The following is a 14561-nucleotide window of genomic DNA, read 5'->3' as shown; positions in this document are numbered from 1 at the left end:
CAAGTTTCTCACCCTCTTCTTCTTCTTTTTTTTTTTTTTAAGATTTTATTTATTTGCGAGAGAGAATGAGATAGAGAGAGCACGAGAGGGAGGAGGGTCAGAGGGAGAAGCAGACTCCCCGCCGAGCAGGGAGCCCGATGGATCCAGGGACTCCAGGATCATGACCTGAGCCGAAGGCAGTCGCTCAACCAACTGAGCCACCCAGGCGTCCCGTTTCTCACCCTTTTCTACAACCTGGTAACTCCCATGTTGAACCCACTCATATACACCTTAAGGAATACGAGGTAAAGGGGGCGCTGAAAAAGGTTTTGGGGAGGCAACAGTGAGCAGCAGCAACAATGTGCTAAGTTATGCAGTCCTAGGTGATTTTTTCCCCAAACACTGCCATTTACTTTGTGCTTATAATAGAATTAGCCCATGAGTCAAACCCCTGGGTTTTTAAAAGTATGGATAAATACCCTGAAGTGTATCCAGAATCAATAGGAACCAACCATAGCCACGAGTAATATGGATCTATCTCAGCAAAATTATATTCAGTAAAAAGAATTAAGTCTGAGAAGAACAGTGAAATGATTTTCATAGAGATATAAAATAAACATGTCTTAAAGATTTTATTCAACTCAATTAGTGAAGGAATCAGGCAAACTTAATAACCAGTTAAAAAAAAAAAAAGTCAAGGGGCTCCTCACTGGCTCAGTTGGGGTAGCCTGAAATTCTCCATCTCAGTGTTGTGAGTTCCAGTCCCGTGTTGGGTGTAGACGGTACTTAAAAAAATAAAATCTTGGGGCGCCTGGGTGGCTCGGTCGGTTGAGTGACTGCCTTCGGCTTGGGTCATGGTCCCAGGGTCCTGGGGTCGAGCCCCGCATCGGGCTCCCTGCTCAGCGGGAAGCCTGCTTCTCCCTCTCCCACTCCCCCTGCTTGTGTTTCCTCTCTCACTGTCAATTAAATAAATAAATAAAAACTTTAAAAAAGTCTATAAAGATAAAAAAATAAAAAGAAGTCAAAAAGCACAAATTTATAAAAAGTGAAGAAATGTTGGAATGAATGTGCAAAAGGAGACAAGAAAATTCTTCTGCTGCTGTGGGGAGAGAAGCCAATTCCATTTCTACCTGACAGAACTGAATTCACATGTCATTGACAAGAGTTATTTTGCATTCCTCTCAGTTTATCTATAGTTTACAATTAATGATAGTATATAATATATAATTTACACAGAATCAGAATCCGGTAATGCATCATTTTCTACTGAAGGATACATTTTCCCTACAAAGTTAACCGCGTATCTTATTTATGTTCTACAACTAAGTACACGGCCCCAACCTCCTAATGAAAGGATGTAGGTATTTTCATCCCGTTTTTTAAAAACGACAAATCTATGGTTTATAGATCCTCTGTAAGTTAATGCAGGTCGCACAGAAGATAAGTGGGGTTCAGCAGTGGTGTGGACTAGTCTGAATCATTGCTGTTACCCCCTGAATAACACTGCTCTTGCTACTGAGTGTGTAATGCATGCACATGTCACCCAGTAATCAGCCCCAGCCCTGTTATCTTTATCCACCTGTGTAGTCGTCCCAGCATGCTGGATATGCTCTAGACCCTACAAGAGAAGTCTACCATTCAGAAACTCATTTTTCTTTAACTGTTAATGCCACGACATCACCCACTCCCACAGTGCCCATGCAAATCCCCTGTCCAAATCTTTCCCATGCTCCAGTTGTTAGCCTACATTCACATAATATTTGTAACATTATCTGAGTCTCTTTGATTTAAAAATGCTGTCTCTTCTTTTAACCAATTGCATGTTTATACACTGAAATGACAGTTTTTCTAGTTAATATTATTATATTAATATGTCTCCTATTAGTCTATAAATTCCTTGATCATAAGGCTATTATTTATTTAATCCTTTTTAGCACCTTTTCAGGTATTAAGTTGTTATTAAAATGCCTTGTAGATAGTAAGTAATCAGTAATAGCTTGGGATGATTATTAATTTTAGCTGATTATACCCAGAAATCAGTCCTTCACTTTAATTGATGCACTAATTCTGTCTGTTCTTCAAGATCACAAGTGGATCTATCACAATACGGAGTCTGAGTTTACATTTGCTGTCAAATGTTTTATAATTTTTTTCTTAATTCAATGTAAACTGTATGATAAGAGAGGAAAAAAGCCATCGAGGAATCTCTGTGTGTATCAAAAGTCATCCCCAACTTTTAGGGGACAAAACCTTTTCTTTTCCTACATATGAGTCATAAACTCGAGGGGAATTACTATGAATTCTGCCATGGTCTAGAGGCTGTTTGTTACGGTAACAACAGTTCAGAATTTTAAACCTCTTCAGATTGACCTAAGAAAGGTATTTCTCCCCTCCTCATTAAAATGATTTTCTTCTGGGACGCCTGGGTGGCTCAGATGGTTAAGCATCTGCCTTCAGCTCAGGTCATGATCCCAGGGTCCTGGGATCGAGCCCCACATCAGGCTCTGTGCTCAGCAGGGAGCCTGCTTCTCCCTCTCCCTCTGCTTGCCTGTCTGCCTACTTGTGATCTCTCTCTCTCTCTGTCAAATAAATAAATAAAATCTTTAAAAAATAAAATAAAATAAAATAAAATGATTTCCTTCTGTATAATGCCTTCAAAGTCCCCATTTCATTATTCCTTATTTGTTACTCATTTCCCATTTTTTTAAAAGATTTTATTTATTCATTTGAGAGAGAGAGCACGAGCAGGGGGAGGGGCAGAGGGAGAAAGAATCTTTTTTTTTTAAAGATTTTATTTATTTGTCAGAGAGAGCGCACAAGCTGGGGGGTGGGGCAGGAGGCAGAGGGAGAAGCAGGCTCCTGCGGAGCAAGGAGCCCCATTGGGGGGGGGCTCAATCCCAGAACACTGGGATCATGACCTCCTTAACCAGTTGAGCCACCCAGGCATCCCCAGAGGGAGAAAGAATCTTATACCTAATCTCAGGACCCTGAGATCATGACCTGAGCTGAAATCAGGGGTCGGCGCTTACCTGACTGAGTCACCCAGGCATTCCTGTCTTGACATAATTTCTAGGGAGTATTCTTAAGACAGAATCAAAAAGAAAAAGGTTTATTCTGCTTCGAGAGGTTTAACATCTATCTGAAGTAATTTATGGAGGTGTAACAGAACAAATGTGAATGTGGAATGAGTGTCATACACCTATTATAAATTATATGAATCTTTTTTTATCATATATGATTGTCCTTTCATTCCTGACATACTCCCTGAAGACATGCTCAGGATTTTTCACAACAAACTAATTACTCTGTCTCTACTGTGGTACCAAAGCAATTCTTCTGTTGGACCGCAGTTTTTACTCTCTTTAGAAGTGTTTAAAAAAAAAAGATAAATTCAAACTTCTTTTCACTTAAGTATTTTATTGTCTTAGGGGATCATTTAAAAAAAATAGCCATTCAAAGGAATGAATCCATAATACGAGAATATCACTCATTATTATGATGCTTATTAAAAATAATATTTATCAACTTGAGGAGGGCTCACAAAACTCCACAAAGACATAGCTATTCATATCCATTCTGTGTGAGATTAAATATCACAGTTGCAATTGATAAGAAAATTTAAATTAAAAAATTTACTTACTTTTTAAGCATAAAAAATAACTTCCTTCTGATTTTTTGTTTAAAAAGCCACTATTCTCCTTTTGAAGAAAAAAAAAATTATTTTGCTTTGCATAATTGATAGTTTCTGAAAGTCCAGAATTGATTGGCTATCTGAAAAACAACAATCTATCTCTATCATAATTTTTCTACCATATTTTTTCTGCCATAATTTTTAATGCATTAACTAGAGTTATTGCCATACAAACTATGCCCTATGTTAGGGGAGTATGGCAGGCTTCTTTAAAAATGTTATCTAAAGAGTCCCAGTAGAAACAGTCATAGAAAAGTAAAATGAGAAACTTCATTATTCTATGACATCAAACAAAACCCAAGATAACAAAAATGTTGAATTCCTTTGAAAATTGTTAGATGATTTCTTAGGGACTTCACACAGGCGTCTTTGTGAGAGTTCTGATGGTCACCACCCACCAGACAATGTGCCCACTGAGGTCTGCCATTTCTTTTGACAAGTGTTGCAGGAAAGGAAGATGTCTGTTGAGCAGGTTCGAAGGTTCTGTGGGGCGGAGGCCTGTCTTATTCCTGGAGACTGCTTGCTGTGAGTTGCCGTGCTGAAGTTGCAGTTATGTTCTTGGGACAGTTTTCCGACAAAGGTGGCCTGAGACATCAGTATCAGTCAGGTTAACATGGTTGATAGTGTTCAGAACATCTGTGTCTTTACTGATTTTTTTTTGCCTAGTTATGTCAATTGCTGAGAAATCAACTAATATGAATGTTAAAATATCCAGCTATGACTGTGAAATTGACTATGTCTCCCTTTAATTTCATCAAATTTTGAAGACTATACTTTCAGGGATCATTTCTATAGTTTGTTAATTTCATCAAATTTTGCTTAAAAAATGACACAGATGATATGTTTATTCTTGTACAGGTGAATAAAAATGTTGCTTGACGTATTTTGGCAAAATAACAAATTTATTGCATTAATTTGCTGATGAATGTTGGTTATAACTGCAAATCATATATATTTGAAATGTATTCTACTGGTAGGATCCTGAATCCCATGTAAAATATTACCTCTAGCCCTAATTCTTTTGAGGCCGACCAAATTAATTGCCAAGGGAGTAATTATTGATCTATTGGGATACACAGATGAAAATTTCTGGTCACATTGGTGCAGAAACCTTCTAAGACTGTGAATAAATACAGTGGACTCTTGAACAGTGGGGGGCTTAGGAACACTGACACCCTGATGGAGTTGAAAATCTGCGTATAATTTTTGACTCCCCTAAAGGCTGACTGCTAATAGTCTACTGCTGACCAAAAGCCTTACCAATAACATAGATAGTCCATTAGCACATATTTTGTATGTTACATGTATTTTATACTTATCCTCACAATCAACTAACCTATAGAAAAGAAAATGTTATTAAGAAAATTGTAAGGAAGAGAAAATACATTTGCATGTATTTATCGAAAGAAATCTGTGTGTAAGTTAACCCACACAGGTCAAACCTGTGTTCTTCAAGAGTCAACTGTATAAAGCTTTCATCATAACATTTTCTGACTTAAAAGTATAATCTACACATTATGCCCAGAAGTTACTTTCAAATCAATGCAAATGATCAGTCCAGATGGAATTAATTTTATATTTGATTCAAACATCTTATGATTAAACTGTCTAATCCTTAAACACCTCAGTTTATTTATTTATTATTTTTTTAAGTTCTTATTTTACTTCCAGTTAGTTAACATAGAGTAAACACCTCTGTGTGATTCCTCATTTGTATGCGGTGATATCCTTTTCAAAGGCTGGATACAGGTTTCCATGAAATTATAAGATGCCCCAGAAATTAAGAAAACGTTTCTCCTTCTGAATTCACTCTTGTCATCAATTTCTCATGGTGTATATAGTAATTGTTAGCGTCCAGATTTAGCCCTGGATCTCAGAAAATACCTTTTCTTTCCCTTCTAGTCTTTAACTTTTATTTTCCTTCACTAAAGAGCAGTGGAAAGAGCATAGACCATTTAGTTACTGAGTTAGAATTGAATCCCAGCTCCATCATATTTTAAATGTGTATCCTTGCTTATGCTTCTTAATCTCTCTGATTCCTAGGTTATTTAGCTGTAAAATCTGAATTATTCTACAAATCTAATGGGGTTGGCTTAAACAGTTATTGATACTGTGTTTGCATTAATGTGTTTGCTTTAACTATGAAAAGCAAGACGATTGTGTGGATGTCTGAAAGTGTAGGTGGTTGAGAAGAGCAGCCGGTGAGGGGGGCTGATGGTACTGGCCAGGCAACAGCGGGCTAGCCCAGGGCGCCTGGGTGGCTCAGTTGGTTAAGCGACGGCCTTCGGCTCAGGTCATGTCATGATCCTGGAGTCCCGGGATCGAGTCCCGCATCGGGCTCCCTGCTCGGCGGGGGGTCTGCTTCTCCCTCTGACCCTCTTCCCTCTCATGCTCTCTATCTCTCATTCTCTTTCTCTCAAATAAATAAATAAAATCTTTAAAAAAAAAAAAAAAAAGAGTGGGCTAGCCCAGGATGGAGGGCTGACTGTGGGCCCACAGCCCCCAGGGTGCTGCTGTTTGGCTTCATGGTCAGAACGCATCCTTAGATGGAGGGAATACACAGCATCCTTTGGCTGAACAGGGGTAACTCCCAGATTTTGACTCTTCCTCCTTTAAGTCATCAAAACTCTGAACAAATGGTTGAATTGCCCTTTTTAGGGTTTTGGAAAGATTCAACAGTATTGCCAAGTCATTTCCACTTTGAGTCTATACTTAAGTCTATAAACTTTGTTAATAGTATTTAAGAGTAATGACGTTAGCTAATTTGATTTTCCTGTTTTATTTTTTCTAAGGTTTTATTTATTTATTTGAGAGAGAGATTGAGAGAATGAGTGGGTAGAAGGGCAGAGGGAGAAGCAGACTCCCTGCAGAACAGGGAGCCCGATGCAAGACTCTATAGGACCCTGGGATCATGACCTGAGCTGAAGGCCAGATGCTTAACTGACTGAGCCACCCAGGTGCCCTGATTTTCCTGTATTAATTTTCAACATAAAAATTCTGTAAGCTTTCATCTAGAACTAATGATGTAATGTATGGGGATTAACATAAGAATAAAAAAAAATTCTGTAAGCTGAGCTATGGTAAGTGCCTCTCATAATATTGACTGATAGCAAACATTCCAACATGATCATATCATCATAGTCATTTCAGGGAAAGAATACGGTCAGACTAAACTAATCATTAGAAAACTTCCTGAAGTATTTGAGGAAAAATAAATATTACCGTTGTTTGAGGAACTGTACATTTTTTTAAAGATTTATTTATTTATTTTAGAGAGAGAGCATGAACAGGGGGAGGGGCAGGAGAGGGAGAGAAGCAGACTCCCCGCAGAGCAGGGAGCCTGAGGCGGGGCTCAATCTCACAACCCTGAGATCACAACCTGAACTGAAATCAAGAGTCAGATGCTTAGCCAACTGAACCACTCAGGCACCCTAGGAACTGTACATTTTTCAGGAAAGTCTTCTTTTCTGAAAGCTTATACTATATTATCTTTATTAGTATAATATTAGTTCTATGCAAAAGGATAGAAATACCAGACTTTCTAAGTCCAGTGGAGAGACACAATAGGCCTTGCCTTAATTTTCCCTCAGGTTCAACGAGAATATAGTAGCAAATATAAAAGGTGATACCACTAAGAACCCAGTAATAACCCACCCTAAATGCGACACCACTCTAGAGTAGCCCTGGGCCACAGCCACTTGTCAGTTTTGGTTCAGAAAGAGAACTTCCAGGAACACTCAGTTCTGCTCTATGATGTCTGGGTCCTCAGCAAGGACGGCTTCTAAAGTGGAAAATGATTGTCACAGCTCAGATGAGGCCATATGTCTGGGGCCTCATGTCTTCTTCTTATAGCATCTTTTGGGAATAAAGTATTCAATATGTTCTTTCACTTACATGCTGGTGCTTCATCTGTGATGTTTGAAATGCCTGGGTGCTGACTGGGAGCACTCCTTCTCCACCAAGTGGTCTCAGAGTAGTTAGATTTCTAACATGCTTGCTGGCTTCCTCTAATGTGAGTGTTCTAAAAAACCATGGTAGAAGCTTTAAACTTTTTATGACCAAAACTCCAAAGTTCCAGAATGTCTATTTTCACAGCATTCTATCAGTCAGGTGAGTCATGGGACCACCAATCCAGATTCAAGAGGGAAAGGAAGAATACAGTCTTTCTATTATTAGGGGAATGGCATGACGTGTGCATAGGGAAGAAATTGGTGAACATCATGGAGACAAACTACCACAAGCTTGGAAAAGAGTACACAGAAAAACGTCTTCATGGCCTTGGTAAACAAGGATTCCAACAGGACACAAAAAATACTAACAATATATGAAAAAAATAAGTTAGTCTGATTATCAAAAGACACTGTTGAGAACATCAAAGGGCAGGCTACTGAGTACTGGAGAAAATACTTACCCTCTATATACCTGATAAAAAGACTCGTATCCTGAACCTGTAAAGAACTCCAGCATCAATCCTAAAAAGAAAAATATCAAAATTTTTTAAATGGGCAATTAACTTGAACAAGAACTTTACAAAAAGAGATCTAAATGGCTGACAAACATATAAAAAGATGCTCAACTCAGTACTCATCCAAAAAAGTGCAATACATTCTTACTATGAATAATGGCTGAAAACCCAAGGAAGACAACACCAAGCATTGGTGAGGATGTGGAGAAACTCGAACTCTCCTACACAGCTGGAGGGAGTGTTGCAATGGTACAAACATTCGGAAAGCTGTTTGTCAGTTTCTATTAAAGTTAGTATATACCCTATCAGTTATGTTTGCCACATTAACTAACCATCTCAAAGTTTAGTGGCATAAAACAGTAATTCTTTAATTTGTTCATGATTCTCTAGATCAGCAGCTTGGGCTGAGTTCAGCCAGATGGTTCTTCCACTAGTCTTGTTCAGGGAAGACAAGACTGGGGAATGGCACTACAGTATTATGGTCTGTCTGGCACCAGATAGTCTAAAATGACTTCACTCCTTTGTCAAGTGATGGCTGTTGATTATCAGTCTTCAACAAACCAACCCAGGCTTCTTCACATGGCATCAGTGTTCCAAGAGGACAATCCCTTTTCAAATTTCTGCTTATGTCATGTTTGCAACGTCCCATTGGCCAAAGCTACTCACATAGCTGATGTGTGGGGGAACTATAAGATGTGGGAAGAGGCCATTACTTGACAATATATCATCTGCCTATTCTCTGACCTCAAAAATTCATTCCTAGGCATATATTCAATAAGAATAAATGTGTATGAACACTACGGAAAAACATGATCACCAATTCAATGGTCAGCTCACTGGGGATGTGCATGAGTCAATATTCAAAAACTGGATGTGCCATGCGCTCAGCACAGAAGTTAACAAATGTTAAAAGACTAATTAGTGTTCTGAGAACATGTTCTCTGAATGGCAAAGCCTGTGTATCCTAGCAACCACAAACCATTATCACCAAGGTTAGAAAAACCTACACTAAATTAAAGAAAATAATTCCCACTCCCTCTACCTCAAGGCATCTTGGTAAACCCAAAGAATTATTTAATTTTAACATTTCTTTTCAGTTACCCAGCAAACCACCTTTGGGATGTTCCTGGTGTTTCATATGCATTACTACAGGTAAACCTCAGCAAAGTCCCTACTAAGCATAAGAAAACAGGAATCAAGATGATTCTTACTATTTTCATACTATATTGTTTGCTTTCACTCATAAGATGGACCTTCCTTCCAATTTATTGTCTTTTATGAAATGTGGAAACTGTCAATAATGGAGTTTATTCACAGTAAAAAAAAAAAAAAAAAGAATAAACGTGTATGTCCACCAAAAACTTACACTGTATCTACTGATCGTCAAATTCCCCAAAGATCGCCATACACAGCTGTTGATCAAGCAAAGCTGTTTATCACACCCACCCCAGAAATGGAAAATTCTCGACAGCGGTATTGGTGTCTCAAAAGGGAAAAGTTAGGGAAGGCTATTTATAAGGTTTTCAGACCTGGGTGAGTGATTATGAAGTGAGCCTTGCAAGACAGAGAATTGGTTGAGTTTGGGCAGAGCTTAAAAATAGTAGCTTTGGTTGGTGGGCATAGCAAGGCCAAAGACTTGAAAGAAACCTTGATAAGTGAGCCGTTCAGTTGATATTTCCTGGAGCAAGTAGCTAAGCTATTATTGCTTGGTCTCAGTGTTGTTTAAAATAGGGATTGGAGCCTTGCAGATGCCGCTGCTCAGGCTTCACCAGCAGCACCCAGCCATGGTCAAGCCCACCACGTTCTTGACATCACTGTGGGGGGCTAGCCCGTGGGCTGCGTCGCCCTCCAGCTGTTTGCAGACAAATTGCAAAGACAGCAGAGAACTTGTGCTCGGGGCGCCTGCAGGGCTCAGTCGGTGAAACATCTGCCTTTGGCTCAGGTCAGGATCTCAGGGTCCTGGGATCGAGCCCCACGTGGGGCTCCACACTCAGCAGGGAGTCTGTTTGTCCCTCTGCCTCTGCCCCTCCGCCCTGCTCATGCTCTTTCTGTCAAATAAATAAATAAAATCTTCTAAAAAAGGAAAAGAAAGCTTCAGTGTTCTGAGCCCTGGGGAGAAAGGATTTGGTTATAAGGTTCCTGCTTTCACAGGATTATTTCAGGATTTATGTGCCGGGGGGTGACTTCGCCCACCACAATGGCCTGGCAGTAACTCCATGTGTGGGGAGAAGTTTAAAGATGAGAGTCTCATCCTGAAGCATATGGGTCCTGGCATCTCGTCCATGGCAAACGCTGGACCCGACACGGATGGTTCAGTTTTCCATCTGCACTGCCAAGACTGAGTGTGATGGCAAGCATGGTCTCTGGCAAGGTGAGGGAGGCAGGACTATTGTGGACGCCATGGGGCACTTTGGGTCCAGCAGTGGCAAGACCAGCAAGAAGACCACCATTGCTGACTGTGGACAAACCTGATAAATTTGACTTGTGTTTTATCTTAACCACCAGACTATTCCTTCTGTCGCTCAGGAGAGCACCCCTGCACCCCCATCTGCTCAAAACATCCTATGATCTCTGTGCTCTTGCTGCAGTTCTATGGGCTCCTTATTTTCCTTACTCCCCTGCGAGTCTAGCTGGATTGCAGAGGTAGATTTATGACTATGAAATAAAAATGAACAACAACAACAAAAATAAAATGGGGAGTGGAAAGTGTGTCTGGGCCCAGTTTAAGGCAGGGACAGAAAATTATGGCTTTCGTGCTCCCCACACAATTCAACAGTTTGCTATATTCTGAGATTAGTCAGTCAGAGTGAGGATGTAAAGCAGCTTGCTATTGATTCATGGGTTTCTTCTGTGTCTTCTTTGTAACAGCGCCCCTCTAAATGTCATAACTGTTTCTGGTTGTAGGAGGTAATCCGTCTTAGTAAGTGGGAGTTTGTAAACTCTACATTTTGAAGTCAAATTGTATTTTATCCCAATTCCTTTACAGTTTCTGAAGCAGCCGCAGGACTGTGCTTGGCTGTAACGGACAGCACTGTACCTCCACCATACTCCTGAGGAGTACTGACTGTGTTAGTCCTTCCGGTTTAATAGCTGAAAGCGAGTGTGATAAATTAATAACTTCTTATGAGATTGAGTACATTATTTGGTGTTAGGTAGAAAAAGCTCCAGTAATTTCGCCCTTGTTACCGTCCACAACTTTTCACCTCACATAGTCTCATAAATTATTTCGTGACTTTAATGTTAATTAAGTAATTAAGCAAATGTTAATTCATTAGACACTGCTGAAGACACAGTGCAGAATAATTATCACGTTCTCTGCTCTCTGAGAACTACTAGACCAGTGTGGGAGAAAACAGTAAGCACAAATTCACGTACAAATCCATAGGTACAATTTGCCATAAAAACAATAGTACTAATAGCTAACATATGAATGTACTGCATGCCAGGAACTGTTCGAAGCTCTTCATATATTATTTAATCCTCACCAAAAATATATGATTTAGTTCCTCTTACTGATATTTTTACAGATGAAAGAACTGTGGCATAGAAAGGTTAAGTATGCTATGATCCCACAACTAGGTGGCAGAGTTGTGTTTGACTCCAGGCCACTGGGATCCAGAGTCCACATTCTTAAACACCATCCCGTTCTGACTCTGTGAGTTCTCTTCATAAGTCCTATAACTGTTCGGTATAAAAGCTATGACTACAAAGTATAAGTTGTTGTAATAAGGTGTAGGTGTGGGCTAAGTGAGACATTATGATTAAGGGAATTAAATTGTTGATTTAAAGGATGAGGTGGCATTATTCAACTAAAGAAGCAGAGAGAAAATGAGTACAGTTTTAGAGAAAAACAGGTTTCAAGAAGAGGAGGTGGGAAAAAGCTTTACCTATCAAAGAACTTCAACACAGGTAGTGTGAGTGCAGTGGTAAGAGAGGTGATGTTGGGGGAGTAGGTAGGAATCGCATCACACAGGACTCAGAAGACATGTTAAGGAGCTTATATTTCTTTCTTTCTTTTTTTTTTTATTTATTCATGAAAGTCAGAGAGAGAGAGGCAGAGGCAGAGGGAGAGAAGCAGGCTCCCCATCTAGCAGGGAGCCCGATGCGGGACTCGATCCCAGGACCTTGGGATCATGACCTGAGCCGAAGGCAGACGCTTAACCGACTGAGCCACCCAGGTGCCCCAAGGAGCTTATATTTCAATATAACAGAAAGCCCTTGAGATGCTATATGCACAGGGATAATATGATAATAATGCATCTGTAAATATCACTCCAGTCGCAGTGTGGAGACACTCCCAACATATGGATGTGGGCTCCAATAAATTTACATCTGGGTATTAAAGAGTAGAATTGACATCTTTTCAGGATCAGCTCCAGGGGTCGACGGACTGTTTTTCTCATTTTGCTGACTTCCAGGGACAAAGCCCTCAAGGCACCCTGACCTGGATATCTAAGAGAGCCTGAAGTCTCACTCAAGCCATCCATCTCCTTGTTCCAACAGTTAGCTCTGGCAGGTAGAGGGGATATTTTGAGGTTAAGAGCAGAGGTAAAATGTTAAACTAGTAACTTTCCAAGAATTCTCTTTAGTTTTTCAACAAAGTGACACAGAAAGATTGACATTAAATAGTTTCAAAGGCACATCAAACATATGCAAAATAATAATAATAATAATAAAAAAAGAGTCCAAATATAGCGGCAGACAAGTTTAAATTAAGATTCAAAACATTGAACAAGATAACAAAGGACACTTGTGGCAATGGGTTTTCGTTCTTTTTTTTTTTTTAAAGGTTTATTTATTTATTTTAGAGAAAGAGCAGGGAGAGGGGCAGAGGCAGTGGGAGAGAATCTCAAGCAGACACCCCACTGAGCACAGAGCCCGACGTGGGACTTGATCTCATGACCCTGACATCATGACCTGAGCTGAAACCAAGAGTCAGGCACTTAACTGACTCTATCACTCAGCCACCCCGTGATGGCGTTTTCTATATACAATAAAGATGTGCAATGAAATCATTTAGCATCAACTTCACGAGTTACACTGTAAGAATTTAAAAGAGGAAGTAACATGGAAACATTCTCAGTAAGAAAATTCAACTGAACCTGAATACTCATTGACAAATTAAACAGACCAAACTAAGAGAGAGATCCAATAATCTAAAATGTGAATCCAGGTATGCCTGGGTGGTGCAGTTGGCTAAGCAACCGACTCTTGGTTTCAGCTCAGGTCATGATCTCAGGGTCGTGAGATCGAGTCCCTTGTCAGGCTCGACGCTCTCTGCTTGAGATTCTCTCCTTCTCCCTCTGCCCCCTCCCATTGGTGCTCTCTCTCTCTCTAAAATAAATAAATAATAAATAAATAAACCTTTAAATAAAATAAAATGTGGATCCAGGTTGTAAGTTTAAATATTTATAGGCTAAAAGCAAGCAGCAGAAAGGACAAATTAGAGTACAAATCAAGGAAATTGAAAGCAGGAAAACAATCAAGAAAGATTAATGAAATCAAAGGCTGAATAAATAAAACTGATGAACTTTTAGCCAGACTAGACAGAAAACACAGAGAGAGAGGACACAAGTTACCAATATCAGAAATGAAAGAGGGGTCATGAGCACTGACCTCAGGGACTTCAAATGGATAATAAAAGGGTACTATGAACAACTCTGGACCATGAATTTGATAAACTAGATGAAATGGACCAATTCCTTAAAAGAACAAACTAACAAAATTCAGATATGGATAAATAGATAAACTGAATAACTATTTCAATTAAAGAAGTTGAATCAATAAATAATATTTTCCCAAAGCATAAAGCAGCAGACCCCACTGGCTACACTTGTAAATTCTACAAAATACTTACAAACTCATACCCATCTTCTACAACTTCCTCTAGAAAATTATAAGAAGCAGAAAAACTTCCCAACTTATTCTATGAGGCCAGTATTACCCTCACACCAAAACCAGGCAACACACATATATTTGCTCTCTCAACTCAGAGGGTCTAGAAGCATTGACGTCCCAAGGACTGTGAGCAAACCTCATACTCAAGTCTTGATTTCTAACACTGGTCTCCAATAAAAGGAACCTGGGCTTTCTGAAGAAATGGCCGATTTTAGGATTAAGGAAGGGAATATACAAGATAATCTTGGAGCATTTTATGGTACCAGACAATAAGGAAGTACTCTTGATGATGGGAGTGTATCAAAGTGACATGGCAGGCAACTGAAAGAGCTCCCAGTGGCCAAAGCCGTAGCAATTTGAGCAACAAAATAAATAAAATGTATTGAGATATAACCTGAAGTATAAAATAAATATGTGATCCATATTGATATAAATAAATGAACACTAAATACATGGGGAGAATAGACATAGGTCTCATGCAGAAAAATTCTAAATAATTGGGCGCCTGGGTGGCTCAGTCAGTTGGGC

At 39.5% G+C, this 14561-nt stretch overlaps 1 pseudogene; it reads left to right on the top strand.

Moving 5' to 3' along the window:
* Positions 1-4434: 4434 nt before the first annotated feature.
* Positions 4435-4532, top strand: LOC145723205 (small nucleolar RNA U3; annotated as a pseudogene).
* The last annotated feature ends 10029 nt before the right edge of the window (positions 4533-14561 follow it).

Source organism: Leptonychotes weddellii, chromosome 8, assembly GCF_054177405.1.
Source record: "Leptonychotes weddellii isolate Sample4059 chromosome 8, ASM5417740v2, whole genome shotgun sequence".
NCBI lineage: Eukaryota > Metazoa > Chordata > Mammalia > Carnivora > Phocidae > Leptonychotes > Leptonychotes weddellii.
Note: the sequence above shows the minus strand (reverse complement) of the source record. Positions and strands in the feature narration are given on the sequence as shown.